Source organism: Silurus meridionalis, chromosome 21 (assembly GCF_014805685.1).
Source record: "Silurus meridionalis isolate SWU-2019-XX chromosome 21, ASM1480568v1, whole genome shotgun sequence".
NCBI classification, from domain to species: Eukaryota; Metazoa; Chordata; class Actinopteri; order Siluriformes; family Siluridae; genus Silurus; species Silurus meridionalis.
Window position 1 is genome coordinate 9,168,897 of NC_060904.1, and position 15,692 is coordinate 9,184,588.

A 15,692-nucleotide genomic window follows, 5' to 3' on the forward strand; every position below is an offset into this window, starting at 1 on the left:
CTTTAAATGGTGTCTCAGTCTGGTTCAGGCTAAACAATCATGGGGGAAGACTGCAGACTTGACAGTTGTCCAGAAGACGATCACTGACACCCTGCACATGGAGGGTAAGACACAAAAAGTCATCGCTAAAGAAGCTGCTGATCAGAGTGCTGTATCCAAGCATATTAATAGAAAGTTGAATGGAAGGAAAAATGTGGTGAAATTAAGCCCATTCAAGAATTTGGGGGCAATTCACAAAGAGTGGACTGCAGCTGGAGTCAATGTTTAAGAGCCACCACACACAGACGTATCCATGGGCTACAACTGACGCATTTCTTGTGTCAAGCCACTCCTGAACCAGAGACAACATTAGAGGTGTCTCACCTGGGCAAAGGACAAAAAGGACTGGACTGTTGCTCAGTGGGCCAAAGTTGTCTTTTCAGATGAAAGGAAAGAAAATTGTGCATTTCATTTGAAAATCAAGGTTCTAGAGTATGGAAGAAGAGAGGAGAGGCAAAAGTTTGCACAGTCAGTCAAGGTCCTAAAGTTTTAGACCGCTTCATCCTTCCCTCTGCTGACCAGCTTTATGGAGATATGCTGATTTCATTTTCCAGCAGGATTTGGCACCTGCCCACACTGCCAAAAGCACAAAAAGTTGGTTAAATGACCATGGTGTTGGTGTGCTTCACTGGCCAGCAAACTCACCAGACCTGAACCCCATTGAAAAACCCCAAAGAAACCTGGGCTTCCATATCACTTTAGCAGTGCCACAGACTGATCACCTCCATGCCACACTGAATTGAGGCAGTAATTAAAGCAAATGGAGCCCCTACCAAGTATTGAATACATATATAGTAAATAATCATACTTTCCAGAAGGCCAACAATTAACTACAAATTTTTTTTTAATTTGTCTTGCAGTATGAAGCACAGTGGAACCTCGGGTTACGAACGCCCCGGCATACGTATAATTCAGGTTACGAATCGCAGTTCATCAAAATTTTTGCCCCTGGTTACGAACAATATATCGGGATACGAACGTCGCTCACCAAAAAATCGCAGGCAAGTTGGTTGTTTTTGCTCTATCCACGCAGCTCGTCACATCAGTTAGCGTCCTGTGTCCCTAGCGAAAGCATCGTGTTACTTATCCGCTTGAACTTTTCCCGGCAGCGGCGTAACAACTCGTTAGTTGATGCTCGTGGAATGATGAGATGGACAACATTAGCCGATGCATAACCACTTTACTTGTTTTTATGAAGATAGATTAGCAGGGTTACAGTCTTTTCCGAAGTACAATACCCATAATGAATTTCACTCTGGACTTCAATACCAACTGATAGTAGCCTTAAAGAAACAGCTCTCATTTTCCCTCTAATGCAACAATTGTCTCAGCGTTCGTGTTAATAACACTGTCTTTAATATTCTATAATATAATATATAATAATATATAAATAATATTATATAATAAGATTCTCCTTCCAAACAATAACTCTCCCTCCTCCCCTTCTCTGACGTCGTCTCCTGCAGCGAGTCTTCTCAAAGGGAAAGTACCCGGTAAAGATCTTTTCCTCTTTTCTATGTTTTTATGTGGTATGATTTTAATATAAAAAAGTTAATAATATTAGTGAATATTGGCTTTATTTTTATTTAAGTAATATTTTTGGTTGTCCAGAACGAATTACCGAAGTTTCTGTTCATTATTATGGGGAAATTTGTATCGGGATACGAACTTTTCAGGTTACGAATAAAGTACCAGAACGAATTAAATTCGTAACCCGAGGTTCCACTGTATTTAAATTTTTTGAGATTGGGTTTTTGTTAAATGTGAGACAAAATCATCAAAATGTAAAGAAATAAACACTTAAAATATATCAGTCTGTGTGTGATGAGTCTATATAAGATACAAGTTTCACTTCTTGTATTAAATTACTAAAATAAATAAACTTTTAAATGATATTCTAATTTAATGAGATGCACCTGTACATATCCTTGGACATTTGGTTTCCCAAAAAATTTAGACGTGCACCTGCACACAAACCATTTGATTTGCCTACATTGAAAATTTACACAGGCTTTAACGAAAAACAGTGCCTGTTACACGGCTTGTATCTAAACAGAAGTATACCAAGAATGTCATTGTTCACTGTCTTCCTCCTTTCTTTCACAACAATTTCTCTCAGGAGTTTATCTTTTGGCAACGTCGTGCTTTTAAAAATCACCATCGGTGAAGCTTTTCTCTCGATGCCGTGCAGCTCAGAACACAGGTGAAGCAATTTCATTGGTATAATGTTATGGGTCTCAGTTTTTTGGTATGAAGCTTGTAAAACTGGGAAAAATCCATAAATTAGCCGCTTCATTGTTTAAGCCGCGGGGTTCAAAGAGTGGGGAAAAAAGTAGCAGCTTATAGTCCAGAAAATAGGGTATATTACTAAATATGATTATTAGGGCAATTATTTAGATGTTTAACATTGATCTCAACTAACACTGTTATCACTTTTTTAATAGGTCTAGTCCCTAAGTAAAAGTCCAATTTCCAATTTGTAAATAAAATAGAAAAACAAACTGCAGCACAGCAGGTGTACTGTTATGTGAGAAAACAATCTATAGTCTCTGTTTCACCCTGACATTTTTTTTTATTATATCATGTTGCTGGGTGGAGATGTTATTTATCACAATTTTGACAGCACTCTCTTCCAGTTTCACACCCATAAACAGTTACACAACTCAAATTTTGTCCACATGCTTTGGGTACATTTGGGCATAGTAAAGGAAAGATATGAGAAAGAAATTTGAACTGTTTTACACATGTATCCACCGGGAAAGGGATAAGTCATTTAACTTTGCCAACTGTCTATTGGCAAAAAGGTAGTCAGTAGTTTCCTAGTTTTCAAAATGTTTGCTGAGTATTTTGCCTGTGTTGGTGTTTAAACTGTACAGTTCTTCCAACCTTCATTAATAATCTTGCAGCATTATTTCCATTTGTTGTAATTTTCTCCATCTCCCCATTTTTCATCTGCTGCACTTATTTTCTTTCTTAAGTTAACAAGCAGAGGCCATCCACAGAAGAACCGTGTAAAAATAAAATACACAAATCTTCAAACATGATCTATATCATGTCACACATTTAATTTCTTCAATATGTAGAGTGTGAAATGTTTAGCCATTTATTCTGTAACCAATGAAAGTTTAATTTGAAAGATGCCTCATACATGGCCACACAATAGGTGTCATAAGTGCAAAGCTAAAGCTTCTAAGACTCACTCATTACAGTACCTTCTTTTTGTGCCTAGCAGGTTTGCTCTCCACTGTGAAAAATCCAGTGGGAAACCCAAAAGGCTTTCAGTAAAGGAGACTCTATCCTAAGGTATGTGAAATAAGCTAGGCCTACATGGGCACCAGCAACACTAATTATGTATATACTGAATCCAGGGTGCTGATGTAGCATGCAATCTAAAGATTTTATACAAGCATAGGTTTTCTTAATTATTCCTTTATGTAGAGTCTACTGATATCTGCCTTCTATAGTCAGAGGTTAAAAAGAGTAATGCAATAGGTGTGTGTAAAATAACAAAATGCAATTTTGCTGCTGAGCGCTGTCCTGATGTAGTTTTCAGCAGGTTATGGTCAATGATGATAGTGGCCCAAAATCCAATGCCCAGGTTTTGCTCCAAATGCCTTGTTGATTTTATTGATAATTGGAGTGGTTTTCTTTATAGATAATGAAATAGTTGATTGGCAATAATTGGATAATTATATACATAAGCTCTATCTAACTGGCAAAGAAACAAGTGTCACTAGTTATTAATAATGATAATCTAAGTGTCACACAAAAACAGACAAATTTAACACGTTCTTTATACTTACATAATGTATATAGCTAGCAACAATAAGTCTATCTAGTCTATTTAAATAATTATGAATTTACAGAGCCCCACAGCACTATTCTGAATCTTCAATTTCATTTAAAACCTGGTTATTTCTTTAAACAAAGCATTAATTGTCTGTGACTTTAATATTCATTTAGATAAACTGTAAAGCCCTCTAAAAATAGTAGTTGTGTACCATCCAAATTCAGTAGACATTAATCTAAACGTAAAAAGGCCACTTATAATGGTGGACGATTCTTGATTAAATGCTAACATTTGGATTAAATACAGAAAATATAGTCGTTGGTCCAGAGTTCAAAGTCATTTCAAATCATCTTTAAAATATGCTTGCCATAATATATGCACGTTACCATGTGAAATGTACATTGACATCAGCTACTACACAGTTTTATCAATAGTCTCCCAGTTTTGACTCTGACAGAATCACCATGAATGCCTAAATCTATGTTCTCCTACACTCTAAACAAAGTAGAGAACAGTACACAAAGTAGACTACACTCTAAACACCTTAAAAGAAGAAATATTTAGAGAGAGAAAAAAACAAGCACTATGGAATAACAATTATACACACACTTTAAAGTGTTCACCAGACATGTTTTAGCTCTTTACATTCAGAGCAGGGTTCATTGAAGGCCACTTAAACATAGTTAAATGTTATGTTTTTTTGGGTGCTTTTAGCTGTATGATTTGATTCATTATCCTTTTGGGAAACCTATAAATTGTGACTAAGATGGAGATTTCTGTCACTGAACAGGTCACTTCAGAAAATAGTTTGGTAGTGTTGAGAATACATTGGAGAACATTGAACATGGAGCTCACCGCTGTTCATAAAGTATGACCAGACACTGATGTGTCTTCATATTAGATATTGCTTTGGATGTTTTGGATCTTTAACACAAATTTGGGGACGTTAACCTAGCATCTTTGTCACATCCAGTTGTGAAACAATCATTCAGTGGTTCATAATCACGATTTTTATGGTCTGTGCTAAAGATTGTATCCTTAAATCATAAATAGGATATAATTAAGTCATTAGATAAGGAGACACTGCTAATGATTAATGTAGGGAGCCTTGGGTTTTTAGTCTGCAACAAACACTTGGAGTCTACCTGTTTAAATTAGGTCTTAATCTTGTTTCTACATTTACTTTTGGTTTCCTTCACCTTTAATCTCAAGTTGTAAGAAGCTGTTTTGCATTTCCTCCATGCTGCAGGTCTACTAGTCTCAATTATTAAAAACCCTGCATAATTAAGCACCTGATTATCAGAGCTGCACTAAAACTCTGCAAGTCCCCTCCGTAACCATTGTTCATATTTACGGAGTAGTAAAAGGGAAGCATTATGTGACTTACTTAGTAATGGTGTTTTAATTGCCCCACAGAAGTCCCTGTGTGGCTAAAGTGGTCTATAATTTTTTAGCCATGTGTACTGCAGGTGCAAGCAAAAAAACATTTTTTTCCCTAGTTAAACTTGTTAATGTCACTGATAATCACCAAATAATGTGCCAGGAATCAGGGTTTATACAGCAGTCAAATGTCCCTGTGTAGTGTCAATAAATCAGTGAGGACCTTAGGTACAATATAAACAATTACAATAATTGCAGATTTGAATTATCTGGGCAAATATGAATTCAAGGAATAATGTGCATAATTCCATGAGAAAACAGGTGCTCTATGTGCTGCACCATCTGTCGTGATCATAACACAAATTCCTCCAGATTGTTTTCCAGAGTTCTACATCCTCTCCAAGTTAAGACGGAAGCATGGATGCAGCTGTGTAGCAAGGCTTATTATAATAATCCCCAGTCATTTTAGACAGCTCCAAGTGATCTCTAAAAGCCAGTCTAGGTCAGGATGAAGGGTCAAAAGTTTAAAAACACCTAGTATTTTAGCTTTTGAGCGATATATGCATCCTTATTTTCTTTATATGCAACAAACTAGATAAATTAATGTTATGAAAGTTTATTTTGACCAAACCAATATACAGGTGTTATACTTTATCATTGCAAAATCATCCCTTAGGATGAATAACAACTTTGCACACTCTTGGTATCCAGACATATTGTCTCCAAATATGTAGCTGAAAATACTGTAAGAATTACAGACTGCAAAGGTGCGCAGCAAAGGTGCGAATACCAGTGATTACCACCTGCTGACCTCCGCCCCCGAGAAGGGTCTTCCCCAGCCTTTTGTTTCCTCACGCATGTCCTATATCTAATTTACATTTAAAGGATAACTCCGGTCTATACTTCAAAGGGAAGAACAATATAAAATATCTGGGCAGAGTTTGCTCTGGGTTCTTTCTGACTCCGATGAACCCAAAGTGCTTCGTGTATTTTGTCACTGCTACGCTGTTATAAACTTCTTTATTACGATCTTCGTTGTCCTCTTCATTTTTTCTTACATTGGCGAGCCACCCAGCGAGGGATTTCCGGAAAAAAAAAAGCGGGGAAAGGTAAGAAAACAGTTTCTTTCTTCTATGCTTTTATTTTATTTCAGGGAACCCCCTCGTTTAAAAAACCTAGAAAAGAAAGATTTTAAGGGCAGAAAAGTATTTAGTTTATTCAGTATAAGCAGGAGGAGTTGCCTATTCTGTACATTTCTGTGTAAGATTCGGAACGGAACTGAATCAGCCTGACGTAGTGTGGTGGCAGAGTTGTATTGGAATTGTATTGTTTCTAAAGTAACTGAAGCAAAGTGCTTAAGTTTATAAGTTTCTAAAGTAATTGAAACTTTCTGTGAGAGTACTATTACAGTTTCTGGCGTTAGTGAAACTGGTAATAGTGTAAAGAGCGCGACGCACAGCGGCTCTGTAAAGTTCAAAACAGTAACCCGAAGTACTGTGGTGTGTCCGACGCACTGTGACACTGTTTTAAACTCATGTTTTAAGCCCGAAGTACTGTGGCTACGTACTGGTTTAGGATATAACGTGGTATTGTGACAGTGTAATATTTTGAACAGTTAGTTTAAATTATTTCAGAAGTTTAATCGGTTCATAGACTCACGGCTATTTTTAGGCAACTAGATAACGTGTAGTTGGGAAAAAACGCGTTAATAACAGTTTTGTCCGACGGACTGTGACTGTTTTAAACACATAGTGTGGTTTTGTCTTGTATTGTGACAGTGTTGCATCTATAACTGTTTGTGGTATCTTGCTGAAGTTGACTCATTGTGTACTACAACTATTGTTACGGTGAATAAATAGACAAACTGTTATCTTAATGTATCTACATAACAAGTAGTTGTAACTTTGGAGTATTTTGGAAATGGAAGAGCTGATTATTAAGTACATCGCTAAACACGGTTCACAAGGGATGTTTGATGGAATAGAGAAGGTTGGTGATAAGCCCTATGAGTGGGCTGTTTCGAAGTTTGAAAGTTATCCAAAGATGCAGAAGAAAGTCAGTGAAATATTATGGAAAGAAGAAAAGGACAGAATGCAGAAAGAGATCGCATTTCTGAAAACTAACAACAGTATGCTCAAATCTTCTGTTGAATCCTTGTTTAATGATTTGGAGGAATCTAATGCTGCCTGTCAGTTTCTGATAAAGAATGGCAGAATGGAGGAAAATCACAGTCAAAGGTTGGTAGATGTTTCACTGTATAACCGAGTTCCAGGAATATTAAATTTGCAGAAAGACAGTGATGAGGGTTTGGAAAGAGAGTCTCAGTTACTCAATAGTAAAGACTCTGACTATAAAGTTAGATTTCCAGTAGCACCAATTCACGTCACTACGACTGTGAGAGCTAATGAAAGAGGGGAGGAGCCAATGGTCTCGACTCTGGTCAGAGGGTTTAGCCCCAATGAACTAGAAACTGTGATTAAGAATATTGGGAAATTTGATCCTGTAAAACAGGACCCCTTAGATTTTCTGAAAAATCTGGAACGATATGCCGACATTTACAAATGTACGGATGGTGACACATGCATTTTGTTAACCCTTTGTTTGCCTGACACCTTGTCTGGAGCCTTAACTCAGAAAGTAAAGGACAGAAATGCAAATAAGTTTGAGAGGAAACAGGCACTGCTCGAAGTGTTAGGGCTGATGTCAGTTAACTGGGATAAAATAGCTGACATTCACATGCAAAATGGGGAGCACCCAGTGGCATTTTCTGAGCGATTATTTGATGCCTTTAAAACTTTCAGTGGCAATCCTGATATTACTCAGAATGATGTTAGCTTCAAATCTGCCTTGATTAAGAAATGTGATCCCCTCACCCACTCTGCTATAGCAATGCATGTGACACATTTATCTGAATACAATGAGATTATTACTAAGATGATACAGTTTTACAGTAGTAATTCTAGTTCAAAGACGTCTCATCCTGTATCAGCACTAGGTGTTAAGAAGCCAGACTTTAAGGCCACAGAAGAATGTGAGCAATTGAAGTTGCATCATAAGCAAAGTAAATTTTGTTCCTTTTGCCACAAGATTGGCCACATAGTCCACAAATGCTGGTCTTTAGGAAAGGGACGTCCACCACCCTATTTCCTTCGACGCAGAAATATGCATTCTGATAACCCAGATCAGGTAACTGTGCATCTAAAAGAAACTTTATGTGAACTCACAGCAGTATTTAATAAGGCTATGGGGTCTATAGTAAAATGGTTAGCTGTCCCCTAAGAGTAAAAACTCTGTTTGCTAATGTTGCCTTGGTTAACGACTTACTGCATTTTATGCATTACGGCCCCGACAAAGATTTCTGTGATGTCCAATTAATATTTAGTTTAAAGCAACTTTGAAATTAAACTTATATTGTTAAAATTACAGTCCTTGCAGTTGTTCTTATGGAAACATATGCTATAAGTTACACGTGTAACAAACATAGATGTAGACTAATGTGAATTTAGCTGGTGTTGAACAGTTGTTAATGTGCTCAAGTGCATTAAGGCTAATGTAGCTAAAGTTTCTACTGTTGTGTATTCATTTAGATTAATTGTTATGCTGTAGTTGTTAATGCACTGTAATACATTTACACCAAAGTAGTTAAAATTGTTGCATAAGACTGGATTTGGTGTTGAATTGTAGCATTTAGGCCTTTCAGAGCTGTAAATGTTAACCATAATCAGTAATCTTATGTTGGAGATTTAAACTACAATTTGATAATGATCTAGCTAAGTTTTGTCCTATTAGACATGTTTTAAAGTGACTGCTGACAAGCTAAGATAAGAGGAAAGGTCTACGCTTGTATGTCGATAGAAACCGCTGAGCTAATAGAACAATTGTTTAGTCATTAGATTATTCAATGTGTGTGTGTTAACTATGTTGAACCAACCTCTCAAGGTGGAATTGTATGGGTTATTTCTACCATAAGTAACACCATCAATACCACAGTAAAAAGTAGAGTTAACTGCTGAATTTTAACATTTAATGCTTCCCCCACAGCATTTAGAGGTGCTACACCTTCAACTTAAGTTATGCTTTGGTAATGGGCTTTCATCCCATTCAATGTTTATTTATTGTTAATGTGCCCAGTGTTTTCAGAGGAAACTCCAGATACACTGAGAACTTTTATGTGAAAAGGGGAGGGGGGCAATTCTTTTTGTTTCCCTGAGTTTTTCAGAATCACCAAACAAAGATGGCTGAATGGAAGGTAGCATTGTCCTTTCCAGTGACGAGAATGATGCAAGAATATACAGATCTACAACCAGCACTTTCTGCTGGTTCGGTGAAGATGAGACCATATCAACAGACATTATTCAAACCAGAAGAGCAATTAGTTTGATAAAAAAAATATCCCAGAATTGTATTTTTCCTATTCCAGTTTAATATGGGATGTAACTTTTAAGATGTCAGATTTCAGACAGTTCTATAATCACTATAGGACATTCCCATCGTTTATGAAAGACTTTACTGTTTGTGTATGTAATTTTCCTATTTTTGTCAGTGCATTATGTTCTATTTTATTTGTTTATGTTAAGATGTCAGATTGCGTATGATTCAATATTCAATGTAGGATGCCTCTATTGGTTATGATGGTTCCTGAAGGCCTCTATTCCAGATAAAATTTTACATATAGCCAAATATTTTATATGAAACAGGTGTGCCTAAGGTGATGACCGATTGATGGATAAGATTTTAGAAACCTGCGTGGTAAGCATGCCGAATGGGATGAGCGATAACCAACCGGTGTGCATGAGGTGAATGTTCCAATGACGGGTAAGATTCTCTGAGGGCCGAAGGAGGACAACCTAAGGCAGGGCTTCACCGCCACTGGGCACCTGCCTAAGACAGGAGGTGTAATCTGTGTAAAGGGAGTGGATGTGATGCTTCAGGGCCAAAAGCATCAAAGGGGGGACTGTAAGAATTACAGACTGCCTCAACCCAGATTCCACCCTACACTATATCAAAATAAGCTCATCCATAAACGGCTTACATTTCACAAAAGTAGTTATGTAGAATTTCAGTTGTATCAATCTAATCATAGTCTTGATTGAATCTGTCTGGGAGACAGCAAGCCTTCAAGGACCATTTCTAACCAAAAGGTATCTGAGACCATGATTATCATTCACACAATACCCCTTCCTGACCTACAGCGGGGCCGGCACCAGCAAAGGTGCGAATACCAGTGATTACCACCTGCTGACCTCCGCCCCGGAGAAGGGTCTTCCCCAGCCTTTTGTTTCCTCACGCATGTCCTATATCTAATTTACATTTAAAGGATAACTCCGGTCTATACTTCAAAGGGAAGAACAATATAAAATATCTGGGGAGAGTTTGCTCTGGGTTCTTTCTGACTCCGATGAACCCAAAGTGCTTCGTGTATTTTGTCACTGCTACGCTGTTATAAACTTCTTTATTACGATCTTCGTTGTCCTCTTCATTTTTTCTTACAATACCTTGCCATGCCTCTTCTAAAACTTCCATAGTTGGATATTCCTGGCAGACTATTCCATTATAGATAACAATACAACCAACGGTTTGTTTCTTTAAACAATGTTTACTTATAGTAACTTGCAGGTATGCTTCGGGTCCATGTCTTGTTGCATGATGCAGCCACAGTCCAGATGGTATTACATGCCAAAGTATGGAATGGTCGCCATTTTGGCTGTTTTCCTTTTACCAAAAGTAAGTCCTTCTCTGATCCAAAACAACCCAACCTGTTCTTTGTCTTATATAAGTTCTACTATTAGAGCCAAAAATCAGGACTCATCTATCCATAGAACGTTCTTCCAATCATTCACTGCCCATTTTTGTGTGTTTTCCCCTTTTACCTAGTTTGTCACATATAAACAAAAGGAACATACATTGTCTCTCAAAAATAATACAAGACTAGGTGTTCCCAAACTTTTGACAGACACTGTGCATCTTTAAGTCATACTGTGAAAAAAGAAGGCATACTCAAGCACCAGTTTGTGAATGGAGGGCGGAGCCAGAGGAAGTGAGCTGTAAACACCATACACCTGTGCTTTAATGTACTAAATAGTTTTCTGGTTCAGTGAGCATCAAAAGAGATGAAGGAATGTCAGACAAAAACAGAGAGAGAGAGAGAGAGAGAGAGAGAGAGAGAGAGAGAGAGAGAGAGAGAGAGAGAGAGAGAGCAGGACACAGTGCAGTGTGTGTGCTTTTAAATACTGTGGAAAAAATGACTAAAAAGTGAATGTGGCAAAATAAATCTGTTTTATGTTTGAAGTCTGTCATCTGCCTTCCATTTTCTTTTTCCAAAGCCAAAGAGCTCCCTGCTGTCATGTAAGGAAGAAGACTTCCCATAGACCAGCAAGTCAGACTAAAGTATGCAGGATTACACTAGCTTCATACAGGAATGTCCTCCGGTCAGATTAAACAAATATTTAACTGTTTGGCTGTAATGATCAATATAGAGGGAAAAGGGTGAGGCTTTTAAACCAAAGAACACCATCCCAACTCTAAAGCCTGCAGTGGCAGCATCATGCTGTGGGCTTTATTTTTTGGAAAAGAAGCCATTACTTTTTAGAAAATTTATAGTATTATTTAAAAAAAAAAGAGATTGGATAGTTGAAAGATTATGATTGGACATCACAAAGTGCTGAACTGAAATCCAAACCTGCGTTTGCGTCATTGGCGACCCACACACCTGACCGAATTATACCTGTCTGTCAGGAGGAATGTGCGACAAACAAATTTTAGTTAATTCAACTAAAACACCAAACACTAAGAAAATGTCAACAACGTAGTAAATAAAAGCTAAAATATATCAGTCTAATACACTAATTTTTTAGTTGAAATGAATGAAAATAAAGTTTGACTATAATTATTAACCTGACTAAAATAAACAAAGCAATTAACAGTTACTTCTTTTTTTGACTACTTCTTAATTTGTTAGAACGTTACATTTGTTTCTGTTATATAGTCTGACTGTTGTATTCTTCTGACTTCCTCTGACACAAAACAGTAGTCTAATGGTCAAACTGCTACATTTTCTGCTAAACAGTGCCATCCACCTTCATGTTAAAGGTTGCATATCTGCCTATCAAGATTCACTTCATTATTATAAATAACTAGGGCATTGGCTTAGTGATCATCTGCATTTCATTTCAACAAAATCCAGCGCAGAAAAAAAAATTCATATACTTGCGGACTTTGAAATTACTTTTTAGTGTTAATTATGATGGGACCATTGCTTAAGGTTGTAAGAGATTTTAAGAACCATGTTGTGCTGAAAAGGTGAAATAAGTGTGAGCCCATAGTAGATATGGGGTGATGGAGAGACAGAGAATGGAAATAAATGTAACATGCTGAGATGGCACCTGGCAATATTTCAGTCAATACAACTATCAGGATAAAGGTAGCAAGTGTTTATTTATGGAAATGGAGTATAGATTTTTTTATTTTTGTGATTAACATTTGTGCCTTCAGGTCAGGCGATGCTCAGGCCTACAGCACATCCAGAGCTAACCTGAAGAGGGGCATCAAAGAGGCCAAGCACTGCTACAAGCAAAAGATAGAGGAGCATTTTACCAACTTTGACCTTTCGACGCATGTGGCAAGGCATCCAGGCCATCAGTGATTACAAATCCTCCCACTCCACCCCCGCTGCCACTGATGTCCTTTTCTTAAATGAGCTTAATGACTTTTATGCTCGCTTTGAGAGAGACAACGAACTACAACGAACAACGATCTACTCCCTCTTCACCTCCGACTGCAGGCCTGTGAATGGACCTTACTCCATCATCAAGTTTGCAGATGACACTACCGTGATTGGTCTCATCACCAACAATGATGAGACTGCCTACAGGGAGGAGATCTAGCACCTAGCCACATGGAGCAATAACAATAACCTGCTCCCTAACACCTCCAAGACAAAGGAGCTCATTGTGGACTTCAGGAAAGAGTCAATAGGCACACATGACACCACCCACATCAATGGGATGGCTGTTGAGCACGTCTCCAGATTCAAGTTCCTGGGTATCCACATCTCGGCAGACCTGTCATGGACTACCAACACCTCCAGCCTGGCCAAGAAGGCTCACCAGCGCCTCTTTTTCCTGAGGGCACTAAAGAAAAATCAGCTCTCCTCGGATATCCTGGTGAACTTCTACCGCATCACAATAGAAAGCATCCTGACCAGCTTGATCACAGTATGGTATGGGAGCTGCTCTGTTGCAGAGTTCAAGGCACTGCAGCGGGCGGTGAAAACCGCCCAGCGCATCACAGGGACTCCACTCCCAGCCATGGTGGACATCCAAAAGAAACGCCGTCTGTGTCGAGCTTGCAGCATTCTTAAGGACTCCTCTCATCCCGCCCATAGACTGTTTTCTCTTCTGCCCTCCGGCAGGTGTTTCAGGTGCCTCCGGACCAGGACCAACCGACTAAAGAACAGCTTTTTTCCTAGAGTTGTCTCTTTACTGAACTCTGAACGGTTCCTCGCTGATCCTACTGCCCTCTACACTACTACATTTCCCCCCACACCTCACACTTTGTTATTGCACTAATGGACTGTTTATACAAAACTATGCTCATTTGCACACTGCTCTTCTTTGCTCACCATTACCTAATTACCATTGTATATATACCCGTTTTCTGTTTATAGTAATATATTATGCTCACCATTCACATCCTTCTGCAAATTTCTGTTTATAGTAATAGGTATCTGTATATCATGTTCATAGTACATATACACTCATCTGTATATTATTGTTCATAGTACATATATTTTCATCTGTATATTATATTCATAATAATTATATACATCTGTAAATTACTGTTTGTAGTCCTATATTCAATTCTATTTAACTTATGTAAATCATGTAAACACTGTATATCCTGCACTTACTGATATTCCACTCTGGTTAGACCCAAACTGCATTTCGTTGCCTTGTACTTGTACATGTGTAATGACAATAAAGTTGAATCTAATCTAAAAAAAAATAAATAAAAAATAGCGAGTTACTGCTACTGCTGCATATGTATACCTGGGTCTGCGTTGCTGAACAATTTAATTGTAGTGACCAAATTCTATGGTGTGGCCAAGTTGACTATGCATGCACAGATCACTGGACCCAACTTGTGGCAGGTGTACCAAGCTGGTGGCTTGGTTTTTAATCTAGGTGGGTGTATAGTGGGGTTTTGTTTTTTCAGTTAGTGCTGCTTAAAAGACTAGTGTAACTAATTAACCTGGCAGCCACTGACAAGGGTTTTTTATTTATTAATTCATTAATTTATGCATATTTACTTATCAATTTGTTTGTTTGTTTAATTATGGTTTGTTTATTAAACAGGATGACAGACAGGGGAGTAGGGCAAGAGTGGGGTCATATAAGTCTCTGTAGCTATAAAATAAACTGAGCTGATTATCTGAATGTGCTGAATGACTAGGTTATCAAAATGTGCTCCAAAAGCTACAGTGTGATTGAGAGGGTATAAGGAATAAATAGCACCAATAAAAGTTAACCCTGTTAAAAGACTTTGAGATGTTTGGAGTGGTTATGGGGTGGTTCAACTCTTCCATCCTTAATACAAGGACTCTTGCACAACTGTTGTGACGGTGCCATGGCAAATGCACTATTCATTTATTATTTGTAAATAAAACTATATTTGTTCCGCATCACACCTCAGCATGATGGATCATGTTGTGGAGATTAGTTCTACATATGCCTAATTATATCCACTTCAGTTGCAGGTTGTAAAAATGTGGTGAGTACTTATGCAAGGCACTGTATCTTGACAGAGACCTAATGGAAACACAAGAATTTACATTCACTACTCCTTTGATTTTACTTGTGTGTGTTTAGTAATCCACAAAGGGTCATACAGAAAAATGTATTGAGTAAAGTCAGCAGGCGTTGCTGGGCTTTTTATCTGGGTCTGTTTGTAATTTTACTTAGTCCAGATGTAGACATATATTCAGACAAGCATATTTATGGAACTCTGGCTTTCTTAAAATATATTTTTAAATACGACCGATTTTCTCTAAATAAATTTGAATGGCTACTGGAAACAGTCTATCACCTATGTCACTAATTATATTTGATGTCACTGCAAGAATGTGGCCCAAATAGCTAATTTTCCTCTATGACCATGCATATTCATAACAATACTATCCAATACAATAAAAAAGCAGCAATTTCCATTCGTTTTTGTTGACCATAAAAATCACAACGGTCTACTACTGCAGTACAAGGTATTGTTGCTTCATTTCTGAGTCTCAATGCTTTCCTCCATTTCTTTCTCTTTGAAATCTGTGAAGGTTCGGAGAAAAATAGCAAAACTGTGTGTAGTAATGCCTCAGCGATAAAAAATGCAGACAACCAAACCTTTACTGTGACCGCAGTTCAGCCATGACCTTTTTGCATGTGAATGTGTATGTGTGTGCAGTGATTCACAGTGTGTTATAAAGAGGAGATTGATG

General features: G+C 37.8%; 1 protein-coding gene across 1 annotated transcript in view; it reads right to left on the bottom strand.

Moving 5' to 3' along the window:
* Positions 1-15,692, bottom strand: part of acad11 (acyl-CoA dehydrogenase family, member 11) — a 48,361-nt gene that overhangs the window by 7,610 nt on the left and 25,059 nt on the right. The gene's annotated exons all lie outside the window — the stretch shown is intronic.